The 26,410-nt window shown below is 40.4% G+C and overlaps 1 protein-coding gene across 41 annotated transcripts in view; it reads left to right on the top strand.

Annotated features, from left to right (window-relative positions):
• Window positions 1-26,410, top strand: part of GTDC1 (glycosyltransferase like domain containing 1) — a 182,005-nt gene that overhangs the window by 5,428 nt on the left and 150,167 nt on the right. For 9 of the 41 annotated variants that reach the window (XM_035556016.2, XM_050711506.1, XM_050711500.1 and 6 more), the window contains exon 2: window positions 19,168-19,348. The exons of 2 other annotated variants lie outside the window; for them this stretch is intronic. The gene's annotated coding sequence lies outside the window, so the exon portion shown is untranslated. Of the gene's footprint in view, window positions 1-1,252; window positions 1,556-1,636; window positions 3,234-4,694; window positions 4,806-5,177; window positions 5,338-7,025; window positions 7,333-19,167; window positions 19,349-26,410 lie in introns of those variants that run through there. 30 more of the 41 variants (XM_035556019.2, XM_035556012.2, XM_035556007.2 and 27 more) reach the window with 21 other exon arrangements.

The following is a 26,410-nucleotide window of genomic DNA, read 5'->3' as shown; positions in this document are numbered from 1 at the left end:
GTATTTTTTTGGAAAAAAAGGCCTCAAAGTTATGCATTAATTACATCATTTTGGATTATGGACGATGTAGGTCTTGATTCTGTTTTCATAGTGGTTTATTTACCAATTCACAACTTTGTAAATAAAGCACAAATAGTGTCCATGCTGCGTTGTGAAAATCAGGTGGTTTTTAGAAAACTGTTCCCTGGTACGTATAATTAAGCAAGTGCTTTCTCAGAAGCACCATAATTTCCGTCACTTAAAAATCTTTTAATGCAGTACAGATCCTCATTTCGGCTGATGCTCAGCATCATATTTCCAGTGAATCTTTTTGCCTTGATGCTTACTTTACATACAAGTATTCCAGAAAAAAAGAATCAGAAACTGGTTGGACATAGTGCATATCTTATTCTCTAGTTACTCTCAAGGTGTTTGCAAGGAACATGCTCCAGGAAGACGTTGCACAGTAAGTAATCCTGGGAAATTCTCAGTTTTGAGACTTCTCAGTTGAAATGTTGGCCGTTCACCTCGTCTGCCTGTTGGCTCGCTGTGCAGTACAGTAAATTTCTGCTTAAAACCTTGTGAAGTTGGAGATGAATTCAAAGTCTCCAGATAAACAATATCATCTTGTTGGCCTTAGAGGGCAGTTTCTTCTCCTGATCTTAAAACTTTTAGAGGAAATATGCTTTTGTTATCATTAAGTCAGTTTTCTTTTTGCTTGTGATGTAAATGTGGAGGCAGGATTTATGGAAATGACTGTAGGGTAGCGCTGGCCTAATTAGTCATTATTTCGGGCAAGGCATACAAAATTGGTCTTTCTTGCGCCTAAAACGAATAGTGTGCTTTGTATTTAATCTGTAGGTCTTTTGTAAAACAAATGATCTTGCAAAATATACATATTTAAAGTCTTTCTAATGTTTGGCATGCTGTTCCAGCGAGTCATTGAGGTTTTTAGTTGATGATTACATTTATTAAGGTAGGCTCTCTCTCCCTCAGAAACTATACAATTATCTGTATATATTTAAAAACAATATATATTTTTAAAGAAGTATTAGTAGCTAAACTGGAATTTGCAGTGGCAGTTTGGAATTGAATGTGCATTTTGTACTGGTGTCTATTCGAGGATTAAATGGAAAACACTGCAGTGCTTTATAAAAAATACTAACACCTATTGCAAGGTTGCACAGAGTGTTAGCGCTGTCAGTGTGGTATGGCCGCTGTTGGGCCGAGTTAAGGCTCTTACAGGTGGGTTTTCTCTTTTTTTTGGCCTTAGTGGGATGAATTGCCAGTAATTGGGATTTCACCCAGAAGTGACCCAGGTGACTTGGAGACTTCAGCACCTTCTGCAGTCCTGCGCATGCGGAGCGCTTCGCTGCCAGCCTTACGGGAGGGGCGTTCAGCACGGGGAAGGCTGGAAACCTGCCTTAAAACAAAATAATCTGCACGGGCGTGTGCCATGAATGCTCCTCCGTGCCGTATTCTGTCTCTTTGTGGGAACGCAGCTTACACTGCTGCCCTTCGACGTCCTTAAGGACCACGCTGCTGGAGCAGAAAGCTGCTCCCTATGTTCCTTTTTGTGAGTCTGTTTCATGATTAAACTTGTAAAAGTTGCAGCCCCCAACACGCGACTACAGTTCCATGGTAGCTGTGACATTACTTTGCTGTTCACGCTGTGAATTTCATTCCGTAGTAAAATGAGTATTATGTTGTCCTTTTAAGCTGGCTGTCAGCAGAGACCGGAGAAGCTACACTTCGAGCATCCGCGTGCAATCTTTGCGACAAGCAGGACCCTCTGGAAAGCTGTTACTGTTGGGGCAGAACTAATCATTCCTTGTGAAATTATATAAGGAGAATTAGCTCTGACTCTACCTCATTTCCTTTCATACTGCTGTGAAAATAAGCTTGGAAACGTCAAGCCTTCCCTCCTTATTTCTCTGTCCTAAGTGCTTTATTAAGTACTTCTTTTTATTAATGCTCTAAACAAAAGTAACTGCATATATTTCTAGATGCTGATCGGACGAGCATCCTCGCCCAGCTGGGCAGTTCGAGGTTTCCTTCCGAGGACAGGACTTCCAGGTTTAGTTGCCGTTGCCTTCTCAGTGCTTTGCCTTTATTTCCCCCATGGATCGTTCCGAGTACTTCATATTTAAGGTAGCATGCTTGATGTGATAGAAAATTGTCAATCACAGGCTGCCTTGGCTACTTAGAAAAAAGAGAGATCAAAAGGCTGCTCGGAGCTCCGAGGAGCAGCAAAGTCACCTGCTGGTTTGCCTGGCGGGGGCCTGAACTCCTCCAGCCTTTACGTTTAGAAAAGAAAACTCAGATCTCAGGAGGTCAGCCAGCCACGGAGCCCTGCACCGCGTGCGTGAGTGCACAGCGCCCACCACAAAGCGAGCTAGGTGCGCACGGACGTGTCTGACACGTTCACCTTAACCACGTCTGAAAAACACCCGGTGAGGACTGTGACCCCTTTATAACCTACCCTGTTGCTTAACCCTCCCCAGAGGTAACAGATTTCTGCTTACTTTTTTCCCCCCTAACCACTTAAGCTTCTGTGTTCCTACCCCTGCCCTGGGTTTTGCAGCAGAGGAGTCTCATCAACAGTTCTGTAACTGCTGTTACCGTATGTTGAAGCTTGTGCCCTCTTTTTTTTTTTTTTTTGTGCTAAGCAAGCTTATTTCCCTTTAACTTCTCTGGATGGTTTAGCTTTTCTTTGGAGCTTTTAAGTTTCCTGCACCTTTGTATCCAGACCTGAACATAGTGCATGTAAGTCAGGCAGTGTCAGTGAATAAATCTTAGCATCTTTTGCATAGGACACTCCTGTTAATGCAAATTTGAATGAAATTTTCACTTTTTGCATCTAATTCAGGGTTAAAACCCCAGTTTGGTTATGAGGCTTTATTGCTTAGTCCTGCTTGTTTCAGTTCTGACCGCTCCACAGAAGGCTTGCGGCCCCTCCCAGGCAGCTATAAGATTTTGCAGGTATGTTGATCATCATCTAAGTAACAAAAATACTAAATAGTACTGCACTGAAACGCTGTTTTCTAGAACTCAGCTTAAATGACTTATCAGTTTCACAGCAAACTCTAGTTAGCTGGTAGGACTCCTTTTTTTTAAAGGCAGCCCTGCCCAGGCTGTGCTCGTTTTTCCTTCACAACTGGAAGAAACTCTTGAATGCTTACAATTTCTCAGGAAGAGAGAAGACTAAATTATTCGGTGCAAAGACCAAGAGGAGAAATAAAAAGCTTCTTATGGTAAGAGTCCTGGTACAAACCTGATCATTGGAGATGGGATCACGGGACGGCTGAGGGGCCGCGTGCCCCAGCCGCTCCATCATCTGCAGGGCCCTGGGCTGCTCTTGCTCAGGTGTCTGTGTCTGTCCTGTCCTGAATGGACTGGAGCTGGAGAAACTGGCATCCTGCAGCCCTAGGTGTGTAGGGAGGGGATGTTTAGTGAGGTAAAAGAAAAAAGCCGTGAGAATGTTTACGGTGGTCTGCGCACCTGGGTCAGCAGATAGGTCTTCAGAAGGGTGTGTGAAATTCACCTGTAACGAATTGGATAAATGCATACCTGTGTGCTTACGTGGCTGAGTACCTTGAGATGCATCTTTTATGGCTATTAGATCCACAGTTAAAAAAAAAAAAAAAAAAGAAAATGTAGTCTTTGATCAGACAGATGTAAATATTTGAAGGCGGTGTTATAGCTTGTGAAGCATGTAGAGAAGGCAGGGGGAGGTATCTCTGCTTCAAAACCTTTTTTTTCCTTGCTATTTGCTGGGAACATAATCTGCAGGCATTTTGCTTTTACATTAGCGTTCCAGCACACGTGATGTGAATAGAAGCAGTTTATCCTGTCCTCTGCATTCAAGTTTCCAAAAAGTTCCTGTGTCCAGGAGGGCAGCAGGACGACCCGCCTGCTGGCTGCAGGATTTCCGGGCTTCCAGGAGTAGAAGTGGTGCAGATGAGGCGTCCTTCGAGGCTTCCCAATGCTTCTGCTTAGATTATAAAGCTCTTCCTTATTAGGCCCACAGGAAGCACTTCTGTAGAGCAGCCAAATTGGTATCGTTATTAAATACTACTTGTCTGACTCTGATGGCAGCTCCTCTGTGTGGTGGCAGATTTGGGAAGGAGAGCCCTTGTGATTGCCTCTGTGCTCAGCCTAGCTGAGTGCGCGGCCTCTCCATCTAACTGCATGGTAATTTCTGACCTGGAAGCTGTGATGGGAACTGGCGAGCGGTTTTTAGAGGGTTGTTCACCTTTTTTTCCTTAAATTGAGCTCTCTGGTGCAAAAAATATGGCACTTCTAACTTGGGAGCTCCATTAGAACATAAGCTAGAATAACAGACATTAACAAAAATAATGATGATAATAAAGCCTTGCCATCAGACAATATCAAACTCTTTTTATTTAAATTTATTTACCCCTCTGCCAACTGCGTTCTTGCAAAATTGGTCCTTGCCCTCAGTTTATTCTCAGCAGCAGCTGCATTTGTTCCTGGGTTACGTAAAATCCTGCATATACCTCTCTGGGATGTTAAAAAAAAAAAAATCTGCTCTTTTCCATCATCTCCAAGCAGTAGCTGTGTTTCTGCTTTCTGATCTCAGGACCCTCCTGCTTCTGCCGGGCTCCCTGCTTGCTGTGCTTCGCCTCCGCTGTTGCGTCCCGCTCTCGGAGGCTGTACCAGGTGAGATGTGCTTGCTTTTCTTTCCCTTTCAGGAGAGCTCCCCTGACCCATCCTGCAGCATGGGGGAAGAGGAGAGCAGGTGGCCTTCCTCTGCTCCAGCTGGAGCCTTTCTGAGGGGACTGCGCTTACACAGCCCCAAACAGGTACGCTCTGTGGGAGTTCAACAGAAAATGCATACTTCAGAAATGGAAAGGTATCCTGCTGTAAGTTCGCGAATATGTTCTGCAGAAGCAGCAGCCTGTAAGTAATGTACTAAAAGAGGAACTGGATGGAACATGAAGACAAGTTCGAAATGAGAGAAGCACGTGGTTTGCATTATTTCCTTCGTGCTTGGTTTTCACATTGGTGTTATCATAACACAAATGAATATGACTTTTCCCTCAAAGTAGTGTTTAAAATCTGATTACCTGAATTATTTATGTTCAGTGTTCGGAAATATTTGAAGAGTTTTATTCTTTGAGGTAGCTGTTCATTGAATTGTTGTTTTGGAAGTTGATCAGTATCTTTCATTGCAGACCATCCTGAAAGAAGTTCGTAAGCATTATGGATGTTTTAATACTGCATTTGAAAATGTAAACTTCGAAAATGTAGTTATTAAACTCCGTTCAAGATGCAAAATCTCTCCTGTTCTCTAGTATTAATTGTCCAAGTTTGGAAGTCCCAGCTTCACTGAAGGTAGGGCTCTTTGTTTGTAAGTAGCTGCTAAAATAAATTACCAGTACAAGAAAACATTCTGCTAATAAGTGAGGGATGCCTGGAGTTGGCTCTACTAACAGAGAGAATTTAATTCATCCATCATCAGGGATGATGTTTCTTAGCAACGCAAAGTATTTTCACCCAGGGCGCTTTATCGAACTTTCACATTTTTCTTCAAATGCAGCCTTGGTAGTATTTTATGTGACCTGAAGTTCGTCCATCTGTCCTGAAGGTCCCAATGCTTTTCCATTCCCTCCCATGATCAAATGATCCGATGCATGTTTTTTTCAGCTTAATGATACACAAGTTGACTGGAGAATCATTTCGCATGTCAGATTTTCCAAAGGGTTCTGGGAAATTATTTCCTTCTCTGTATAGCAAAGCTAAAAGTTATTGAAAATGTGTTATAGTTTCATAATAAAACAGATACGAAAAATATTGGCTTGGGAGCTAACTAAATGCTTTCTGATAGCCATAGCCTCAAGGGGGATACTTGGATCATTTGTAATAAAGGGCTATCTTTGATATCTTTTGGTGAATTGACTAGTATTCTGTTTAGATCATAATTTATGAAAAAACTGGCTTGATACACTATGTTACATTATCAAATTGTTTGGGTGCAAAAATTGCCTTAATGTATGGGCAGGGTTTTCAGTGTGTGCTCTTCTAATGTGTTCTGTATGAAATCAGAGGAAGCTGTCGATTCATTAAGACCTCAAGTGCATTTCTTAGTTTCCATTTTTTAAAACATTTGATCGTTGTGCTTACAGAGTTGCTGGGGAGATTTGGCTTGCTGAAGGAACACCTTCAGATATATAACAGGTGTTACTCAGTACTGAGAACAAACATCTTACAAATAAAATGTCATGCTTTGCTTCGAGGAATTATATATTTTTGAATTTTTGGTAAACTGCTCTGAAAAATTCTGTAATTCTGTGATCTACTGTGGTGACTAAGCCCCTGGTTACCTTGCTTTAAGTGGAAAAGTCCTAGTGGTTATAGGATGAAAGCTTCTTTATCAGCAGTGAGTAGTGGTAAGTGTTTGCAAAATTTTGTGATGAGTTACCTACTACTCAGCTTAATTCACAAATAAACTGTATAGAAACTGTACAGAAATACTGGTTTGATTCTTCGTAGTTCAAAAAAAGTCCCGTGTTGCAGTGAATGTCATCTTAGCTTTGTTTTACTGAACTTTCACACACAGTCTTTGTACATATGGATATATATAAAAGATGAATTGTTAGAATTACTGGGGTACTGTTATAGAAAGGTTTTATCAACAGCGTTCTAGAGTGTATGTATTGCTAATACACAAGGGAATATTTAGGGAGTGCTGAGAGCTGCCAGCAAAACCCGTGCTCACTTTCTAATTCAGCTAGATGCATTTCCGTAAGGATAATGACATTGCACGAGTGAACTCACTAGTAATTCCTGTGCAATTTCAAGCTAAATGGCTCTGGGTTTCTACTTGGTGTTTCTAGTTCTAGGACTCGTAATCATACATGCAAACTTGGACATCTTGTTTAAGATCTTTGAAATTCAGGGTGTTGCAGTGTAGATGTTTTCTGCCCTGGTATTAGTGGCCAACATGTTGCAAGGTCTCCAGGTGTTTCTTTGACTCCTCTGAAAAATCACTTGACTTGAAAGCTTCTTTTGTTATCCTACAGGAAGCAGCAGCATCTGAAGAAAGAAGGAAAGAAAGAGAAGCTTAGTAGCACCAGGGACTTTAGTTTTAATGTATCAAACATGAACTCTTTGAAAATGCAGCGGTCACTTACACCTGAGGTTGCCTTACCTGCATGTTTGAGCCTGCACAGCTTGCAGAAAGCCCAAGACTCACCTGTTCCTCCTTCTGCCAGTGTTATTGCACGTGATGATAGACCATCTGCTCTTCCACCTCTGCGCTGCCCTCTTCGTCTGAACTTCATCTGGGCAGCTCCAGAATCAGTAGTGGTTTCTCCTTACCCCTCTGGGGTAAGAAAATTCATCTTTGTAAGAACAGGTCAAGTTTGCAGCCCTAATGGCTCCTTTGGGTAGTTGCACAGTGAGATCCATAGATGTTTGCAGAACACCAGAGTTTGCATTGCAGTAACCTAATGTAGCAATGTTCATGCTGTAGATGTGTTTGCACCTCTGCATACAGCATATTGCCCTGTAAGGCTGTGTGTGTGTGTAAAGAGGTGGTCTTGAAGCTTCTAAGAGATTTTTCAGAAAATCAGTTCTAAAAGATTTTGAATAGTAATATCGCTCGTAATTGAGACTTTCTTCTAACTGTAAAACCAATGTTTAAATTTACAGAGCGTTACAGGAGAGAGAGACTGCAATAGGCAAGAATGCAAAACCTGTTTAATGAGAAGCCAAACTCCCAAAATACTCTCCAGAAACCAGTCTGAAAGTCCTGATTCTAATTTGTTCAAGGTGCTGAGCCCTAAAGCCATTTAGTGTGCATTGGCAACATGCAGTGGTGGGTATTAATTTTGGGAGAGGCTTTGGGTGAGAGAAATTAGACATTCTGCAGGATTCATAAGCAAAATGCAGCTACCTGCTGTGAAGATTTTGGAAGCCGTCCTGGTAGAGGTGCATCACTCCAAGACTGAGAAGAGAAGGGAGCTCTCCTGATCGTTTCCCCTTCCTTCTGCCCTTGCAGAATGGTTATTTAGAATAAGACAATAAGAGAACAGCATCTGAAGACAAAATTCACTACCAAATGTTACTTGTAGGCCACAGCCTTTCCCCAGCCCTGATGAAGCAGCTACCACAGTGCTTATTACTGCAGCAGGGGCTTTTGCTTGTGTCCTATGCAATTCTCTATGGCTAAGTACATTGATACAAAAAAATGATGAAAATAATCTTTTTGAAAGTAGTAAAAGGTCTGGAGTAAGCCTAATAAATAGCTAGGGATAACTTGTAATGAGGAACACACAGTCGTGTCAGAACTGTTGTAAATTTTCCAAAACTACTTTTCATCTTCACCCATCCATGATTCAAATAAAGAACATCCACTTTATGGCCTGCAGCACAATACAAATTGTACTTTGCTAGCTTTTGGTTAAAGCGATGAACATACTATTTGAATTTTAGGAAAGACAGTTTGAAAACATACTATATTTAGGGTGAAGTCTTGAAGTTACAAGAATAACTAGTGGTTTTGCTGTTGTTGCATCTTCTAGTGTTCATGTGCAGAGAATGACGTGATCAGAGTTGTCACTGGGAACATTTCGTTTTTCATGCAAAGTATTTTTGGGCAGCTCTTGTTTGAGGGAACATGTGATGGAATATAAAAACTAGTCTAAGAAATTACCATTTGTGTTAAAAGGTCGTATATAGTTGTTTAGATGTTATGTTTAGCCTTAGATGTAAGGCTAAAGCAATTCTTTCTCGAGGTTGTAGCTTGGCCGTGGGGTTCTCATCATTTAACATAGCTGTGTCCATGGAGAGTCTTGTGAGCTACATTTTATTCTAATAGGGCCTGGACATGGTCATGAGTGAGAAGTCAAATGTCTTCCTCTCCATGCAGTCTTTCTGTTACGTGTTGTTTTTGCATGCAACTCGTACTATAGAGAGTTTATGGTTACATTCAGTCCATCCCTGCTACACAAACCTAATGCACGTTTTGTGTTGTCAACAAAAATTGTAAATCATCTCAATAATTGAGATTTATTTCCTAGTACATGAAAGCATGATGGGGTATTGGCGCTCTATTTGCTGTTCTACTTCTGAGTGTCCATTTTGCGTACATATTTCTTTCTCTGGCCCTGACCTGAGACAATCCTGGTGAGCACGGGTTTCAGAGCAATGAAACATACCTGCAAGCAGCTCGTTCTGCTGAGCGTGTTAAGGGGGGTAATGGATGTGGGAGAGGTTGAATCTCAAATGCTAATAAACTTGTTTCGAGTTTCAACGCACAGTAGTATACCGTGTTATCACAAAGGAGGACCCTGCTTCTGATTAGGTCCTTCCATTTTGTTTCTTTAGCCTGCACTGGAAGCCTGTCCACAGTAAATGTTTGACACAGCCTGAGGACTTAGCTAGCCATCCCTGTGATCAGAAGTGCAACCGGGTCCCTCGATTGCAGTCGTTCAGGAGGCGTGGAGAGAAAATACCCTGCACAACTTTGAGGATTTTATACAAAATTTAAAGTATTAGCATTGATACCTTGTGGCTACCTACCAATAATATTGTTTTCCAGTGAATCCATTTTTAAAATGTCTGTTTTTTCTTCCTTTTTACCTGTTTTTCTTGGCCAAGCTGTGCTTTTGGTGTAGGATGGGCTGCTGTCACTGAACTGATGCTGCACAACCAGGCACAGTTCTTGCCCTTCTTTCTGTAGCTGTCTGTCTCTTCCAAGCTTTGCGTTGCTTTTAAAGTGAGAGGGTCAAAATTTTTATATTTTCAGCTTGTCAGTGTGAGCCTTCAATCCTGCCCTCCCTCCTCTGTGCTTTTAATACCCTAATAATCACGTTTCCAAGTACAATTTGATGAAACTTGTTTACAGGTCGTCAAAACCTCTGCTTTCATCACTTAACTGTCTTTGGCCAGTGAAGTCTGGATTCGGTGATATTTATATATCAAAAAAAATATATATATATAAATATGTGTATATATATAACAAAATATGAGGACATATTTCCATGTTAATGCACTTTCCAGATTTTGCAAGTCTCCTGTGTTTGCTTTGCAGGTTCTTTTTTGACTGTGCTTTTCCTTTTGTGTCCCCTACCTGCCCAAGATCTCTATAAACTCTTCACATTCTCCCTTATTTTCAAAGTTGGCATGTAAGTCCGTCCTATTCAGAGGAAGCACTTTTGTTCTTAATGCAGTTTCAAAACATAAGAACGATTTGTGAGCTGCCCTCTGCAAATTTTACTTTGGGTTTTGATTGAGGGAAGGATTCGATTCGATTATCTTCAGATCATTCAGGAAGTTAAATAAAAAGTATTGTGATTTGGTAAGTTTTGGGAGCACTGTGTAGATTTTTAAAGCCATTTGTCCTGTTGTTTTTTAATCTATTTTATTCTGAGAGGCTACTGTAGAATATGGGATTTACCCTGCCTTCGTAGTAGTGCCTGGCAGCATAGTGTCAGGTAGCATCATGCAGCTTGAGTGGCATTTGGACTCAAGACAATTGCAACCCACATCTCTCCCCCTACACTGAAAATATAATACTGTTTTTTTGTGTGTTTGTCAGTATTCTTATTTTGTGTTGAGGACTGCTATAATTAAATAAATCTTTCTCTATGTGAGGTATGTTTGCAATAAGAGTGGTGTGGGAGGCTGCTGCCTAGTTCAGTGTAAACCGAACTCTCGAGGGAGCACTTCCGAGTACTGCATGACAACTTCCTGGGCTTGGATGCTGCATTATGAGGTTTTGGCCCAGTTTTCATGTTCTAGAAGAGAATTGACAGTTCTGAGGAGAAGACTGTCCATCAGCTAGCGTAGCTGTGGTTGGTGGTAAGAGTGAATAGCACCTATCAGTTAGGCAGCTGGCACTCGGTACCTGCGCTTTCCCGTCCATTCTGTGTGGTTTTGTGGTTTTTTGTGTTCAAGGTAGGCTATGATGAAGCTTGTTTGATGAATTGCAGTTTATCTCATGAGCATGATGCTTTGCAAATGAGAACAATGACAGATCATTGGATGATTTCTTTCTGGTTCAATAAGAAAGCCTTCCATTATAAATTAGTTTGAGAAACAAGCTATTGGTATATTTAAAAAAGAAATACGTAGAGTTCTCAAGTAGCTAGAATAGGATGCCATTTACACAAACACAAACAAGAATGTATGTAGTTCTGTGCTTAGTGTTAATGATCTGTATTTTAAATGAAAGCTTGACCTTCTAAGGACCTTTTCTCCCGAAGTAAAGAATAGGCTGGTCTGTTTCTCCCACAGCTGGAAGGGCATGGGGAAATTTGGTTGATCTTATTTTTTTCAGCAATGCTATCACAGGGAATGATTGGGCCAGTTGCTGAGATTGTAGAGGACTGCGTGGCCCCAGGCATCTTTAACTATGTGCAAAGACTGATCCTGCTTAAGCCAAAAATTACGAAATGCACAATTTTAGACTGAGAATTGATTCAGGTCAGGTAGAACTGGATCCATCCCACTGTCTTAAAATGGGTAACTGGAGACTTTCGTGTGATGGTTCATATAAATCTAAGTAAGTGGACATGAGATTACACATTCGTCATTGTGATTTTCACTTGAATTGCTTTGTGTGTGTAAGCATTTGACAACATTGTATTTAACTGCAAGGATAATATTAGCATGGTATATTCCGAATTTATATTTTATTTTACTGCAGCGGTCTAAATCTCTACAAGTTCAAAAGTTTGAGCCAGGAAGGTAGATGATCAAAAGCAAGGACATTCTGCGTGGGGAATTTGTGTTCGGATTTTTTTAATCTGATCTAGTTACACAGAAATAAATCATGCTTTTTTTTTACTGCAATGAGTCTATTTAAAAGCCTATTTTTACTTCAGTGTAGATCTATTTAAAATACCTTGTGTTAAATAATGCAAATGCTTTCTTGCAGACAAAGCCATTATACCAGTTCTGTTGTGTAACTTCAGTTTAAGCCAGTTTTGTTTCTCCACTCCTCTTTGTTCTGTAATGTGCGGTGTACAAAGAATTAAATGTGTCCAGTCTTAAACATTTGGATAATGTCATTAAATTCATGGAGATAGCTTACAGTTTGGGTCCTGGGATCTGGGACCCAAAGGTTGTATGCTCTGCTAACAACACTTCTTCAAAGGCAGCCTCAAGATTTGCTTATAGCATCAAATAAGAGACAGGTATTGTCTTTCAATGGATCTTAATATTATTTAAAACGTTTAAGTGTTATGTTACAGTCAGATGGGCAGGGGTCACTCTTCAGAACGCAAAGATCTGGAGAAACACAGCGATGGGAGCCGTGATTGCATGTTCTGTGGATGTGTAGGAAATGCAAAGCTTAACCATGGGGAAGGGGTTGAGGATGTGTTGAGGAGGCCAGCCCTCTGGTCTTTGCCTTCTGTAGCTCCTCAATGGATCAGAACATGTGAGAATACTTAATATGGACTGCGATGTTACACGTGCATGCGTACATACGTACATCACGTCGATACCTGGATGGGTGGCGATCCTGTGCAGGATGATGAAGTTTGTTACCTGCTCAACCCCAGTGCTTGTTTTTAACACCACGACCAGCGTTCAGCTACCAAACCAATGGGTTTCACAGTGTTGCCTGGAGTAATTGCCATGGCCAGCTCTCTGTTGATGCCATCTCCTGCAGCCATCCCTATTGCTTGTCTATTGCTTCACTCTCTGCGTTCACATTACTGTGGGTTCTGTGCTTGATTTAAAGTCAGTACAAGTTGTGTCTGGTAGTGCTGAAAGTCTCTAATGACTCCTGGTATTTTTTTGGCAGAAAAGCTTAAGAAATGAAATCTGACTGATTTTTTTGAGGGGGGGAAAAATATTTTCTTTGTTAGCAGAAAGTGTAAACAAGAACCTCAAAGATAAACACCGAAGGACATCCTCCTTAGGTTGTCCATGGTGTATTTGGTCAAGAAAGGAAACAATTTAAGGAATGTGACACGCAGTTCGTGATGCAGAAGAAAAGCTTCTATATGCCTAATACGTTGGAAAACATTTGTTCAAGAGCATGTCTTCTGTGCGCAAGACTTGCCCCGTAGTATTATTAAGGTCAGTATCCACATAGGTTGCCTCATATGTATTGAATGTGGTGCCTGAGGTCAGCTTTGAGTTGAGTGCAAATCTAAGGAATGTTTGGTCTGGTCCTGTTAAAAATCATTTATGTGCATTTTTTGTTTAGAAAGTTACCCCTGCTCTTCCTGGGCTTGTCTTCGGTTCCCAAATAAAAAACAGTGGGAGCGAAATGTGGTGTTCTGCTTAACAAGTAAAGCTTGTGCAAATGTGTGCGTATGCATTGTGTGTACGTATACTCCTGGGCCGGTTCTCTTTTAAGTGAGCTGCTATCAGTTTTTTAGATAAAGGTTTTCTGTTCTTGATGTTTTGGCAGACTTTTCTATTCTTTGCTAAACCTTGGTGTGAAAAAATACCTTGCCAGTTTTGTGAGAGTAAAGATTTGGTTGCATTGGTGATTGAAGAGGACTAGAGTTGGTGATTCGGAGAGGTTATCAAACTGCTATCACAAAAACTTCATCTGAACTCCGCTTCTGGATCCAGTCGTGCAGTTCCCAGCTGGGGCTGGTCGACTGGACCAGAATGGTGAGACGTGCGTCTCCTGCCCATCGTTCCGTAGCCTGTGGTTGCTGCAGTTTTCCATCAGCTGGGTTATCCTGTCACTGCTCTTCGAGGTGGTGAAGGGGTGACCTGAGCTGTCCAGCTGGTCACATTGCATCGCGTGGTGCCAAGGTGGTGGTCATGGTGAAGGAGAGGGTTATTTGGGAAGCCTCTCCTTGTCCTCAGTGTTCCTTTAAACAAGCAACTCTCAGTGGCTGCTACTTTCACATGGGTATATTCAACTCGGTTACACCATCAATCATCATTTTCTTGATGCCTTAGTAGAAGTGTTTGAGGGGGGATTACTCTTTAAATATTGTTTGGCTGTCCTGGACCGAAGGATTTCTTGTGCTTGAAGCTCAGAAATTATGGGTTAGTAGTAATGAATCACGGGCTACCCAGTGCTCCAGTTCTGCTTACAAGGAGGACCAGGTGGTATTTCAACAAAAACGTCACGAGCTGGCTCTGCGGATTCTGCCTAAAAGTTACAGCTTATGATATTACATAGATAATGAAGAAAACTTAACTGGTGTTTCTCGTGTGTCATATTACTTCAAAATTAGATTTGTTGTAGGTATATTATGATTGGCAGCATTGCAACTCAGAATGACTGGTGCCTGGAAGTAAACATCTACTGAACGTGTTCAGTATGGTCTGTGGTGGAACTGAGCTGGAAATAATTCATTGCTTATTCAGAAAACAAACAAAAAAAAACAAACTCTCACACACTTAAATTCCATGAACAATGGAAAAAGAAAGCAGGTCATCAAAAATAAAGGTGCAGCCATCATCTCCCCTGTTCTGCTAGAGAGTTCTCAACTCTTGGAAGCTGAATCATGGCAAACAGCAGATGCCAAGGCTGCAGAGCCAGAGATTGTGTAGTCAAAACATTTTAAAGATTTTTTCCAAAAGTTTTTGCCCGCTCTGAAATCATTTAATTAAATGTATTTCAGCCTGAGAATTCGTATATTCAGCAGTGTGTAAGTTCTGCTCAGCTGTGAGTTTTACAGGGTTTCTAATGCCCTGTTGGAGGGTGGAGTTCCTGTAATTATTATTATTATTTTTTTAAACTTTATGAGCATTTTATATAATGATGTTCCTGTCATGCTTTTGGCTATGAATCAGCAAAGCATTTATGTGCATTCTTTAATTGAAGCGTGGAGTTGTCTCGCTGTGCAAATGTTGAAGTCAGTGAGACTATTAATTAAAATTAAGTATCTGTATAAGTGCTTTTTCTAAAAATAAGTTGCTTCATAACAGCTTTGGGCCATATTGGGGAGGAGGGGTTATTTTTTCAAACTTTTGAAAAGAGGTATATAATTCTCTCCAAATTGTACCGTGATGAAACGTCACAGCAGTACCAGAGGGCAGAAGGGGTCTGGAGTGGGGAGGCAGCTTTCTAGCTCCTAAGCTGTCACCTACACTCCTTTTTTCTAAATAAAATAAAATAAAATAAAAATAAAAATAAAACTATTACACAGGAGGTGGCATGAAGGAAAACTTAAGCTCTTGCAGAAGTGGAAGCACACAAGCTAGCTTCCTATAAAACAGTCAGTTCATCATCTTGCTCACTGTGTGCCTGGCTACAAATCTGTTTCTCTTCCATCCGAATAAACCCTTGCATCGTTTAGTTAAAGTCAGTACTTCACAGTGCGAGGCTTTTTAGCTACTTGTGGTGTGTCGTTCATGTTTTCTGTCTGTACTCAAAAGCGTTACAGGTATTTCAAGGGTTTTGGAAAACAACTGTGTTTTTTCCTGTGTACTAAACAATTTGCAATACAGACTTGCCGTACAATTTGCTTTATAAAATTATTTGGTTAATTAATTCTCACAACACCTTGATGAAATACTGAACTTTGATCTCCTAAGTCTGGGTCTTTACCAGGCTGCCTTTTAGACTTTTATGTTTTTTTCAGATTTCTTTTTAAAACAGACGTCTTGTGACAAGCTCCAGTACTCCCCAGCTCCAGTAAAACAATGAATAGGGGAGGGAAGAAATGACTAGAAACATAGAAAAGGAGAATGTGTGTCAAGCTGGTTTGTGCTGCCGGGTTTCTTATTGCACCTCAGCTGTCTCTTCCTGTTGCGCTGATTTTTTTAAGACCATTCAGACATGTCTTTTTGCAGGGGTGTGTGTATAAATGTATATATGGAGAGAGAGATAAAGGCACTGACCCCGTTCTTATGCAGGAAATGTTAATGAGAGACTCTTCATTTACCTGATGTGAGCTGGGAAGAAGCTTCATGTGCCTGAGGTCATCCTGTATTTGAAGTAAGATCTGGAGGTAGAACGCAGGTGTTTTGTGACCTGAAGATGATGCTTGTGAGGTGCTTCAGTGTGATGGGTTGATGTCCCCAGGCGGTCGGTTTTCACTGCTGCACTTCTTAGTATTAATTGTTACTACTTATTAGTAGCAGAAATTGAGACTCAAATTGGATAGGAATACATTGCAGATGCTTGGTGAAAATCACGTGGTGGCTTCTGAAAATTGGGCTCAGAAGATCCCTACTTCACATCGTTAATTAATACTGGGGGAGGGAGTTGACTTCATCTGCTTAGTGTCCCTGCTCAAAGTTTCTCTGAAGCTCTGGCAAATGCACACAAAGTAAAATTTACGTTGTTTGGGGAAGAAAGCCCAGTTTGCCATCTTTACTGTTTGCACGTCAGTTGCTCTTTATTGCTTTTTAAATTTGATTTCATTGTAGTGTAGTGAGCTTTTCAATAAACATAGTGGTTTCATTTATATAACACCAGAATTATTGTTAATGCAGGGTTTCATACAGCGAATTAGGTATGTAATATTGTGTCCAGTGGGATCCTGTATCACCAAATTTGCATAGTTATAGTTCTAGTGACATCGTATCTCATACCAAGAACCTAGGGACCTGATACAATATCAGTAAAACTGTCTCATAGGTATGATTCAAACAGTTTTATTAGCAACATATGGGGTATGAAGGAGCCACAGAGGGTAGTTTGGAGTGTAAGGGTGCTGGCCTATCTTTTTCAGCATGTAATTATATCAGTCCTCTTCTATGGCATTATTTGTTGCTGCCCTGGGATTGCTGAAAAATAACTACTAATATGGTGACACAAAGGATCAGAATAAATTATAATTGTTGACTTTACAAGAAATTCATTGGCAAAAAGGCTTACTATCCGAAGCTCAGATGTCATTTTTGTTTCGGCTTCGTAGCTAAGCCACATCTGCAGAATAATATCTTTTTGAAAGTCTTAGGGTTTTCTGGCAGTCTTATTTTCTTGTAGCGCATTCTTTTGTGATCTGGAAGATACAAGGCAGGAACTTCTTTTGGCTGCATTTTAGTTTTCAATCTTAAACGAGGAGGGTGCATTTTGTTAATTGATATTAGGATCTTGGAAACTTGTTACCCACATGGAGCACATTGTAATTAGTCATCTTCAGATGAGTTCATCATTCAAATGTCTGACATTAAAACCTAGCGAAAGTATAATTAGACTGTAATAGCGCTCCGTTTAGTGGTACTTTTTAAATATAATGAATGTGATTTTGAAATCACTTTTACATGTGAAAAAAAGAGGTTTAACACTTCTGGATTTTGGTAACTGGCTACTGAAGACCACAGTGCATACGTGCATAGCTATTAGAGAAATGTGCTATTTGACTATTTCCATGATAACTTCTTAAAATGCTTATGCTTTCAAAAACACTGGGCTGGCTGAGACACTGAGGCAAAAGCCTTACTAAAGCCAAGATGCATAACTTTTGCCTTACCCCCCTTGTGTGTTGTCAAAGGAGGAAATTAGTTTAGTTTGATGTGATTTATTTTTTTCCTGATAAATCTTGACTAGCTCGTTCTCTGAGTGTGTACAAATAGGTTGTTTAATCGCTTGTTTTGGGAACCTGTTGGTGTGGAAGCAAGTATTACTTGTCTGCAATGCTCGTTTCTCCTTGTTCTTCTCTTTTGGGGTACATTTTATTTGTGCTAGTCTTCCAGTCTTTGGGAGCTTTTCTCTCCTCCATTAACTTTTGAAGGTAGTTGCAGGTGCTTCAGGAACTATTTCAACTAGTTTCTGTAGTACTCAGTAGTAAAAAGACTTCAGAGCTTTCTGATTTGACTTTAAAATTTGAAAAAATAAAATAAATCCCAAATCATCTCTCCTCCCTGTCTCTTTGAAAGCTTGGATTGGAGGCTCTCTGTCAAATTTCCTGCCTCTGAGAATCCTAAGTTCGTTCTTGAAGACTGAAGTGAAAAAGCTTTACACCTTGCCATTTTCATAAACAAGTAGAAACACATTGTCTAATTTGGCAAACAAAAAGAAAATGGATATCAGCTTTGAGGTACATAAACATCCTAGACTTGTGATCTTTTTATCTCATGCAGCTCATCCTCTGATTCCAGGGCAACCATCTACAGGGTGAAATGGTCATTTTCAGTGTGTTTCCTAAAAACAGTCAACTCTTTCCCTTAGACATCATTAAACATAAACAGATAGTATTTTAATTTTTTTGCCTTTGTAATGTAATTTTGCTTTTTGCATGCTTTATCATAGTGTTTTCTCCTTTCCCATATCACTTTTTGTTTGGAATAGAAACTTCACACCCACTTTGCTAAAGATGCTAAAGGAGTGATTTCTGAAATTATTAAATTAAAAAAATATATATAAACAGATCTGGACACCACATCATAAAGGCTTTAGAGATCTGTCTCAGGAGCCTCTAGAACCACTCATGTTAATTGTTGCATATCTTGTAATGTTTATTTCAAGGTATTGGAAGACTTCCAAAAAGTTCCTGTATTTAAAAGGGCAGAAAGGATGTCACAGTGGACTTAGCCCAGGACAAAATACAGTAAAGGTTAACCTGGACTTCTGTCAGTGAAGGCTTAAAAGCTAAAAATAAATAAATAATAATTAACGTGAGTTGCTATGGCTTCATGATAGAAGGCTTTGTGAGACAAAGCTGATGTATTTTTTTAATAGGATTGTGTGTCTGGCCTATATTGCTATATAAAATAATTTTTAAGGGATTAAATCATTGCAACACAATATTTAGATATAAAAAACTTGGCTTATATGCAACTGAGATACATGAAATACTTAAAATGTCCTTTTGCTTAAAGTGTAACTTTTAAAGGGATGAGAGAGACCTACAACTCATGGGTCCCCAGTGTGTTTGTAGCCCAGTAACATTTAAGCAGCAGGTCCTGTTGGTGGTTTAATTTTTGCTGCTCTGTGTTTCAGATGATGTGAAGCATAGTTAGTCCTGTAGTTCAGTCATCGAAATACAGTAAAATTGTAGTTGCTACAGAAAGCTAGGGTTGGGAAACCCCAACCTCAATCATAGAAATGTTAAGTAAACAAACCTACCTACTCTTGATGATCAGTGGGCGTGGGTGGTCATGGACTCGTGTCTTTGTATTTCTCAAGTATAGTCTGTTTTTCAGACATTACTGGACTAAGGAAAGTTTTTAGGATAAATGTATTTTGTAGTATTTGTATGAAGCTTCTTAGTCTAAAACAGTTTGGAAGTTAGACTAGGTGAGCTCATACCCTGTTTTCTTTTTTCCCCCTTACACTTTATTCAGGTTTAAGAATACTATTACACTTGGGAAAATTGCATGTTGTCCATTGGATTGAAGTGGATGGAACAGATGGGGAAAAGTCCTGCTCGGCATGGAGATCCATAGACAAGATTCCCAGACAGCTTTGCTGAGGACATGTAAGGCACGCAGCCTGGTACTTTACTGCTCCCAGCTTTGAATGCAGGTAACAATGCTTCTGTGAAATACTGTGTTTCTGAGATGGAAAAAGTGAGCGTGTAGTTCCCTGTTTTACAGACCAAAACCACCAGAGTCAAGTGTCTTATAGCCACAATTCCTGTGTCTGGTCCTGGGCTCCCTGTTCTCCCAACATGTCTCCCCTTGTAGGCCGCTGTGTCAGTGCGATGTCATCACCTCCACAGCAAATCCATTAGTTCAGATTTGTTCTGCACGCTGTGGGGTAGCTGTTTCAGAAGGTGCCACCTTTCAGATCACTGATGGATCGAGTTAAGCTGCTTTCCTGTCTCTGTGTGGCATTTGTGTGAGCAGGCAGAGGAGACTGCAGTAAGGACTTCAGTGGGTGCAGTCTGTGGACTCCCTTTCTTCACTCATTGACACCCTAAAGACAAGGAGACACAATTAGATTTTGTGACCAGCAGTCAGGACACCGTTCTTGGTGCTCAGGAGATGTGTTCTAGTGTGCTTCCCCATGTTTGCCCCTGAAGGGCTTATGACACAGTTTCACACCTTGCTTCCATGTGTGGTAAGTCTAACAAGGTTACAGGTTTGGGGAATCAAAGGAATTTTTCCTTCAAGGCAATATAGCAACACGCTTGCAGACTTCTCCTTTTCTCCTTTTTAATCAAAGCCTGGACTCGCATGGTTGCAACAGAGGTGGGAAATGTTGGGATTATGAATGAGAGATGTCTGTTAACAATTGTACTGTACTTGTAATTCAAGCTTCATATGGTTGTGCACAAAGGACAGGAACAAGAGACTGGTGGGCTGACAGCAAAGAAGGAAGAGATGACCAAAAAATGTTTACCTTGGCACTTTGAAAAGAAAAATATCGAAATATGTGGAATTCCACTGGCCAAACTAATGGTCCTAAACTAATAGTCAACAGAGAATAGAGACTGCAGGGAAGGGAGGGACTGTGTCTTACACTTTTGGTGGGGATGATTAGTTTTCCTCACACTGAGAATTACTAAATCTAGTTGGGTCTTTAAGTGTAAAAGACATTTGTGCATTAGAAACAAAACAGTATTTGCAGGGGTGTCGCCCCTCAGGTCCTCCAAGACATTGAAACCAGCTAGAATTGCTGCTCGTAAGGGTAGTTCAGTGCTTCATCCTCGCAGCTTCTGTGCATGTCAAACTGCTCTAGGCCCGGCCCGTTGCAGGAACTGAGCCACTATGATCCCAGTGGATGTCAGTGGTCTTCATTCTGTCCTCCCCCTTCTTTTCTAATAACTTCTGAACTCATCAGGCAACTTGAACTAAATTTGACAGAAGAGTAACGAGCTTAAAGGTTTTAAGTTCCTGTGTGTTAAACTAAAATACGTGGCCAAATAATGAAAAGACTATTATAGGCTGCAACACAGGGAGTTTTGTGGTGTAAGCTCTTATGAGGCAGTGGAGAATTCAAGTATTTCTTAGATTGTGTTGCTTATATTGACACACATTTCTTCTTGTGTCCTAACAGATTTGTTGATTTGGTGCTGTGAGGCATCAGAACTGTGCTGGCCCTATAATCCTGCAATACCGTTATCTGAAGGTCTCCGTGACATGGAGATTGTTCAAACTTTTACAATTTGTTTATTCTCTTGAAGTTCTTGGCTTATTCAATGCTTGTGGTACTGTTTTTCCTCTTGCATCTTCCCACCTCCTTATAGCAGTTATTTTTGTTCTAGGTTTTTCAGGGAATTTTTATTTTTAAACTCTCATTGGTGTCTTGTTAGGAAGCTGTTTTTATACCATTTCTTACTGTAAATACGTGGGTTTTTCCCATTCATTCTTAACTCAGTCTTTTCAATAAATTAAAAAAAAAAAGGCAAAACCAACACAAAACAGAGAAGGAATATTACAAAACTATTAGTTGATATTCAAATCCTTTAGGGAGTTAAAAAAAAAAAAAAAAGTATTGTGTGAATTGCATAATTTCTTTTATTATAAGGTTTTGTGGTGTGCAATCATTTACTAATATGTCTTCCTGAAAGTAAGGTTGGAAAGACTTGCCTAATTTGGTTATTTGCAATGGCAGCCAGTTATTATGTGAGATAGCAAAGCCAAATAAGAAAAAAGTTGTTGACAAAGCAGAGCTTCAAGGAACCAAGTGCTTCAGTAGTGCATTTTACTTGAGATATTGCTAGAGTAGAAGCACTCACGGAAAGCTTCTATATGTGAGTGTCTGCAGTTCGTAGGTGGTATTTTACCTGCTGTTCACAAGGGATGAAATATTGTGCCCGTAACTCTGGTATGTAGGTGCATCTCCTCCAGGTGGATGATACATAGGAGATTGAGGAGAGTAACTGAAGACAGCAGTCCTAACTTATTACAGGAAATAGGGGCTTTTGGTTTTTCGCATGAAATCCCATGTCATGGACTAATATGTATTTATATGCTTGTTACAAATTCACTTACAATTAGTACTTCATTTGTTTTCTAAATCTGCCATGTTGCAAATTGAATTACGTTTAGCTACAGAAGCAAACAAAAAGCTCCAGATCCTTCCTTCCTCCCACAGCTTGCTGAGGACCACCAAGGTGCTTTCTCACTGGGCAGTTCCACCACACATCTTCTCCCCTTCATTTCGTGCTCTCCTGATTCTCCTTGCTCCACTTTTTGTCCCTTTTTTTACCTATAATGCTTGTGTGCTGTCTATCAAGTTTGCAGACTCTTTGGGACAGTGATCAGGAAGCAGGTCCTGTCCTTGAATAAAACCCGCCTTGGTAGCATTGGTTGGCTTCACAGCAGAGCTTCTGCATCCAGCTGGCATTTCTGCCGATGGAGACATTCACAGGTGACTCAGAGCTGATACCAGCTCTGCCCCTTTTCCGTGCATTCCCTGCAGCTTGGGGGTGCTAGGAGAGGAGTCCTGGCTGTCTGAATGGGATGCACAAAAACCGTGATGCCTTGGAGGCTGCTTCTTATTTGCCTCGTGTGTCAGACAAAGACAAATCATGTAAGGTAGTGCCTTCTGCAGGATGGAACAGTGGGGGGGGAGGCACAGCACCCAGCTCAGTTAGGGAGAAGCAGCCCTAGGCAGCAAGGCGATGTCACTTAAACCCCGTCACAGTCCCTGCATAAGTGACAGTCGTCAGCATGGCAGTGCTTGATGTGATGGGGGAACAGAAATGCTAGCTCACACAAGTTTTATATGTTGTGTATGTTTTACTATAAACTGTGAAAGTTGTGTAACTTACAAAGGCAGAATTGTGATTAATGTTACATAAAATGCAAGTTTTTCAAAAGCTTTTAGCAGTCTTTGATGCTGAACTGCCATTTTCAGAAAGGATTTAGATACTTAGGTACCCAAGTCTCAGTGCAAGTCCATGAGGTTTTAGACTTCTGCTTCCGAAAATGCGACTCCAAGTAACTGAGGTATTTTTTCTAAAATACTTCCATAGTGCTTAAGTTCACGTGGTGTAAACCACAGGTGAGGGACGTGCACTGGAACGCTACCAGCATGTGCAGAAGTGACAGTGGGCTTGATGGCAGACCAGTGCTTGTTCGTGTGGCTGTAGCATCTCTCTTAATTATAAACTTCCATTTTTCCCTCTTTTTTTGCGTGTCAGATACGTACTGGGTAGCTAAAGACAACCTGCCCGTCTGTAACTTGTTTCAAGCTTCACTGTGCAGTTAAGTGGCTCCACAGATGTCAGCGATTTCCATATGTAGACTTTGCTCTGCATGTGTCATTGTTAAGAGTAAAGCAAAATGCAGGGTTCATCTCGGCTCTTGGTTCCCTGGCAGCGCAGCAGTCGGGATGGTTGTTTGCTTAATAGCTAGATGACCCTGTTTTTTTGAAAATATTTTGTTAAATATTTTTTGTTGAAACTAATAAATGCTGATTGAATGCTTCCTAATTATCCAGTAGTATAGAAAAGTTAGCTAAATTCCAAATACAAAATTACTGAACTCTTGCCTCTTGTCTTACTTGTGTAAATGTCAATAAAGAGAGGATTCTGTTACTTTTAGGGCAGTCTTTCATAGCGCTGTTTTTTGAATACTGATGTTCACCTATTTCAGGGCATTTCCAATGCCGTTGTGACTACTTTGTTGGTACAAACAGGCTAAAAAAAAAAAAAAGGCAGAAATGTGGTTTGTGTTCTTTGCTGTGCAGGTTTAGAAGGGTTGGGTGTTTCCGAGGGCTGTCCTCTTGCAAGGACTTTTCTCAGCTCTGTCCTGTAGGTTGCATGCCTAGGGACAAGCCCTTCCCATCACGCTTTGTTCAGCTGCTCCCCTGTGCCCTCTGGAAAAGCAGTGGGATGAAAACGGGGAGGAGGATTGTGGTGTGCTCAGGTGTACTCTGGTGCATTTATTGTTTGAAGGCAATTCCTTCTGATTTTGTATAATTTTCTTAGGTGGTCATTTATCCTTTCCGAAAAGGATTTGCAGCTAGGTTTTAAATTGAATGTGTTTCATTTTTTAACAATACACTTTTCAGAAATTAAAGCCTAATGTAAGACTAGCTGATGCAGTAAAATTTTTAAAAATTATTAGAGGCTTACAAATGATAAAGCATAATTTAAAACCACAAAGAGTTCCAAATTATTCCATTGTTTTTTCTTTAGGGTCTTACTCGCTATATATTTTTTTCTGAATTACTAAAATATAGTTCTTTACAATCTGTGCAATATGTCTTAGTGCAAGCAAAACTATATCCTGTGTTTAAATGGTAGCACTAATGAGTACAGCCTTGAATCATGTGGTTGCTGCTGTGAAAGTATTTCAGAAACTGAAACTAGAACCCCTCCCAGCACTTCCATCTGCATACCTGTAATTCACATCATCTTTAGAAAGGGCTTTACCACGCTCTTGTAAAGTGTGTATTGAAAGTGTGTGCATCAAATGTCATGCTGCACTTTGGGTTGGAGGTGGCTAAGGTGTGGGGGGAGATTGCTTTACTTGTTTCAGAGAGGTGTAGCATGGGCTTTTCCCATGCAGAAGAAAAGGCAATTGTAGAAGGTGAACCAGTGCTTTATATGGACTCAGATGTGTTTATACATAGGCTAATATGATCTTTTTCTGTTATTTTCTTTTTTTTCCTGACAACTTGAATTTGAATATTGCCTGCTGGAAATTTCACATGATTCTGGTAAATAGTTAATAATTATTTTGGGGTGATTTCCAGTATGTAACCTCATTAGCTCACTGTTTCAGCATGCTTTGTAATGAGATTTTTTTTTAATGAGACAACACGGAGAGAGGTACTTGAGCAGCTGCATAGGCATCAGCTAGAACCTGCAAATATGCTATGAGTTCATCAGAGCCAACACGTTCGTTAGGACCTCGGCATTGCCAGAACAGCTTTTGCAGAAGTAATTCTTAAAATATCAATTTTCTGTTTCTTTAATGTTTCATAAATAATATATTCGTTTAGCAGGGAGATTATAAGCATGACTTAGATGTTTGTAGCGGCTGTGTTACAATCAATTTAGAAATCTCACGTCAGATGTAATTGCAAGTATTCAAAATATGGATGTGTAAATCTATCTCTCTATATAGATACATACCTCCTTTAGCTCGTGGGGTATTTAACTGGTGCTGGCTTAGAGACCCTGTCACAGGTAGGGGTGTGGATCTGTAGGAAGCAGTATTTTCACTAAGGTCTGAGAGAGGCTTGTTTTGCTCTTTCGTTCATGAAGCAGCAGCTGAAAATGAAAGCATACCACTTAAAACAGCGGCTTGTTTTCTTATAACGAATATCCAGATTTTAATGAGGTCAAAGCACTCACCAGGTGGCTTTCCAGGCATCGTGTACTTAACCAAATCACTGGATAACCCATCAAAAATATCATTTATTTAATGGATCAGAGTGAAGAACTGAAGTAGTGTCATTCTTGAGGGCAGACACGCACAGCCTCAGCAGAACTCTTGACCCTGGCTAACCTGGGGCATAAAAGTTTAGAAATAAAGCCAGGATTGGCAGTGTGATAGCTCTGAAGCCCTGAACGAGCTTGCTAGGCTGACTGCTTCATCTCGGCTTAGAATGGAAACTAAAAGCCCACCCTGCAACTCGGAGGGAAGCCTAAAGAGGAAATACTGACTTAAAATACGCTTTTATTTTCTGTACTGGAAGAAGCTGAAGTCTTTTTTTAAACTTTTTACTTAGAAGAGCTGTATTTTGTGTCACGTTATAAATTTTTAGGCAATTGAATCATGGTCTTATAATGTACAAATGACTGTACAGTTCTAAAAGCATCTGACAAAAGCTAATTGTGTGGTTGTGGTCAGCAAACGCTTACCAGTTGGCGTTGCATGTTTTTACTCTGTGAGATTATTGGAAGCTAAAATAGTCATGTGTTTCTATATTTTTTGTGAAACTAATGAAAATGAAGTTACCATTGTAAAGCCAACAGTTCTGACAGTCAGAGTGGCCCTCCAGTCTCCGAAAGCTGCTGGGCGAGTTGAAACCCTAAACGTTTTATGGCACAAGATGAATTGCTGGGATCCAACCATAAATTTTAGAGGAAAAAGAATAGAGTGAACTCCTGCATCCTTGGATTTCTTGAACTACAATGGCTGCAGGCAAGAAGAGCCATGTGTTATTTTGGTAACTTCTAATGCATTGGAAGAATGTAGACTACAAGTGACTTGGACCAAATCCTGCAAACGGCCTGATTGTAGGAATATGATGTTGATTTTTAGTAAGATAGGACTTGATGTTCCGCTTGCATTGTCCAGGCTGTTGAAACAGTTTTATCTAGCCTACTAGATTAAGTATTTGTCTGTTCAGTCATTGAGAGAGAGAAGGGTAGAGGACCATGTGCCCAGGCTGCAACCTTTAATTTTCTTTTTTTGAACAGAAGCCAGGCTATGGCGAGAGAAGAACATTTTCACGTACCTTCTCTGAAAATGAAAACAAAGAAAGGGAACTGGCATCCTTTTACTTTTTCAGTCAAGTGTCACTCGTCCTGAAGTTGTAATAATCAATTCAGAACGGCTACTTACACATATTTACAAGACTGGATGAAAGAGCTTTGCAGATAAGTTAAAGACCACACACAAAAAAAAAAAAGGCTCAACTTCATAACTTTAAACTGAATTAGTTGTTTCTTTGAATTGC

The sequence above is a fragment of the Cygnus atratus genome, chromosome 6 (assembly GCF_013377495.2).
Source record: "Cygnus atratus isolate AKBS03 ecotype Queensland, Australia chromosome 6, CAtr_DNAZoo_HiC_assembly, whole genome shotgun sequence".
In the NCBI taxonomy this organism is placed as follows: Eukaryota; Metazoa; Chordata; class Aves; order Anseriformes; family Anatidae; genus Cygnus; species Cygnus atratus.
This window is presented reverse-complemented; position numbering and strand designations above follow the sequence as displayed.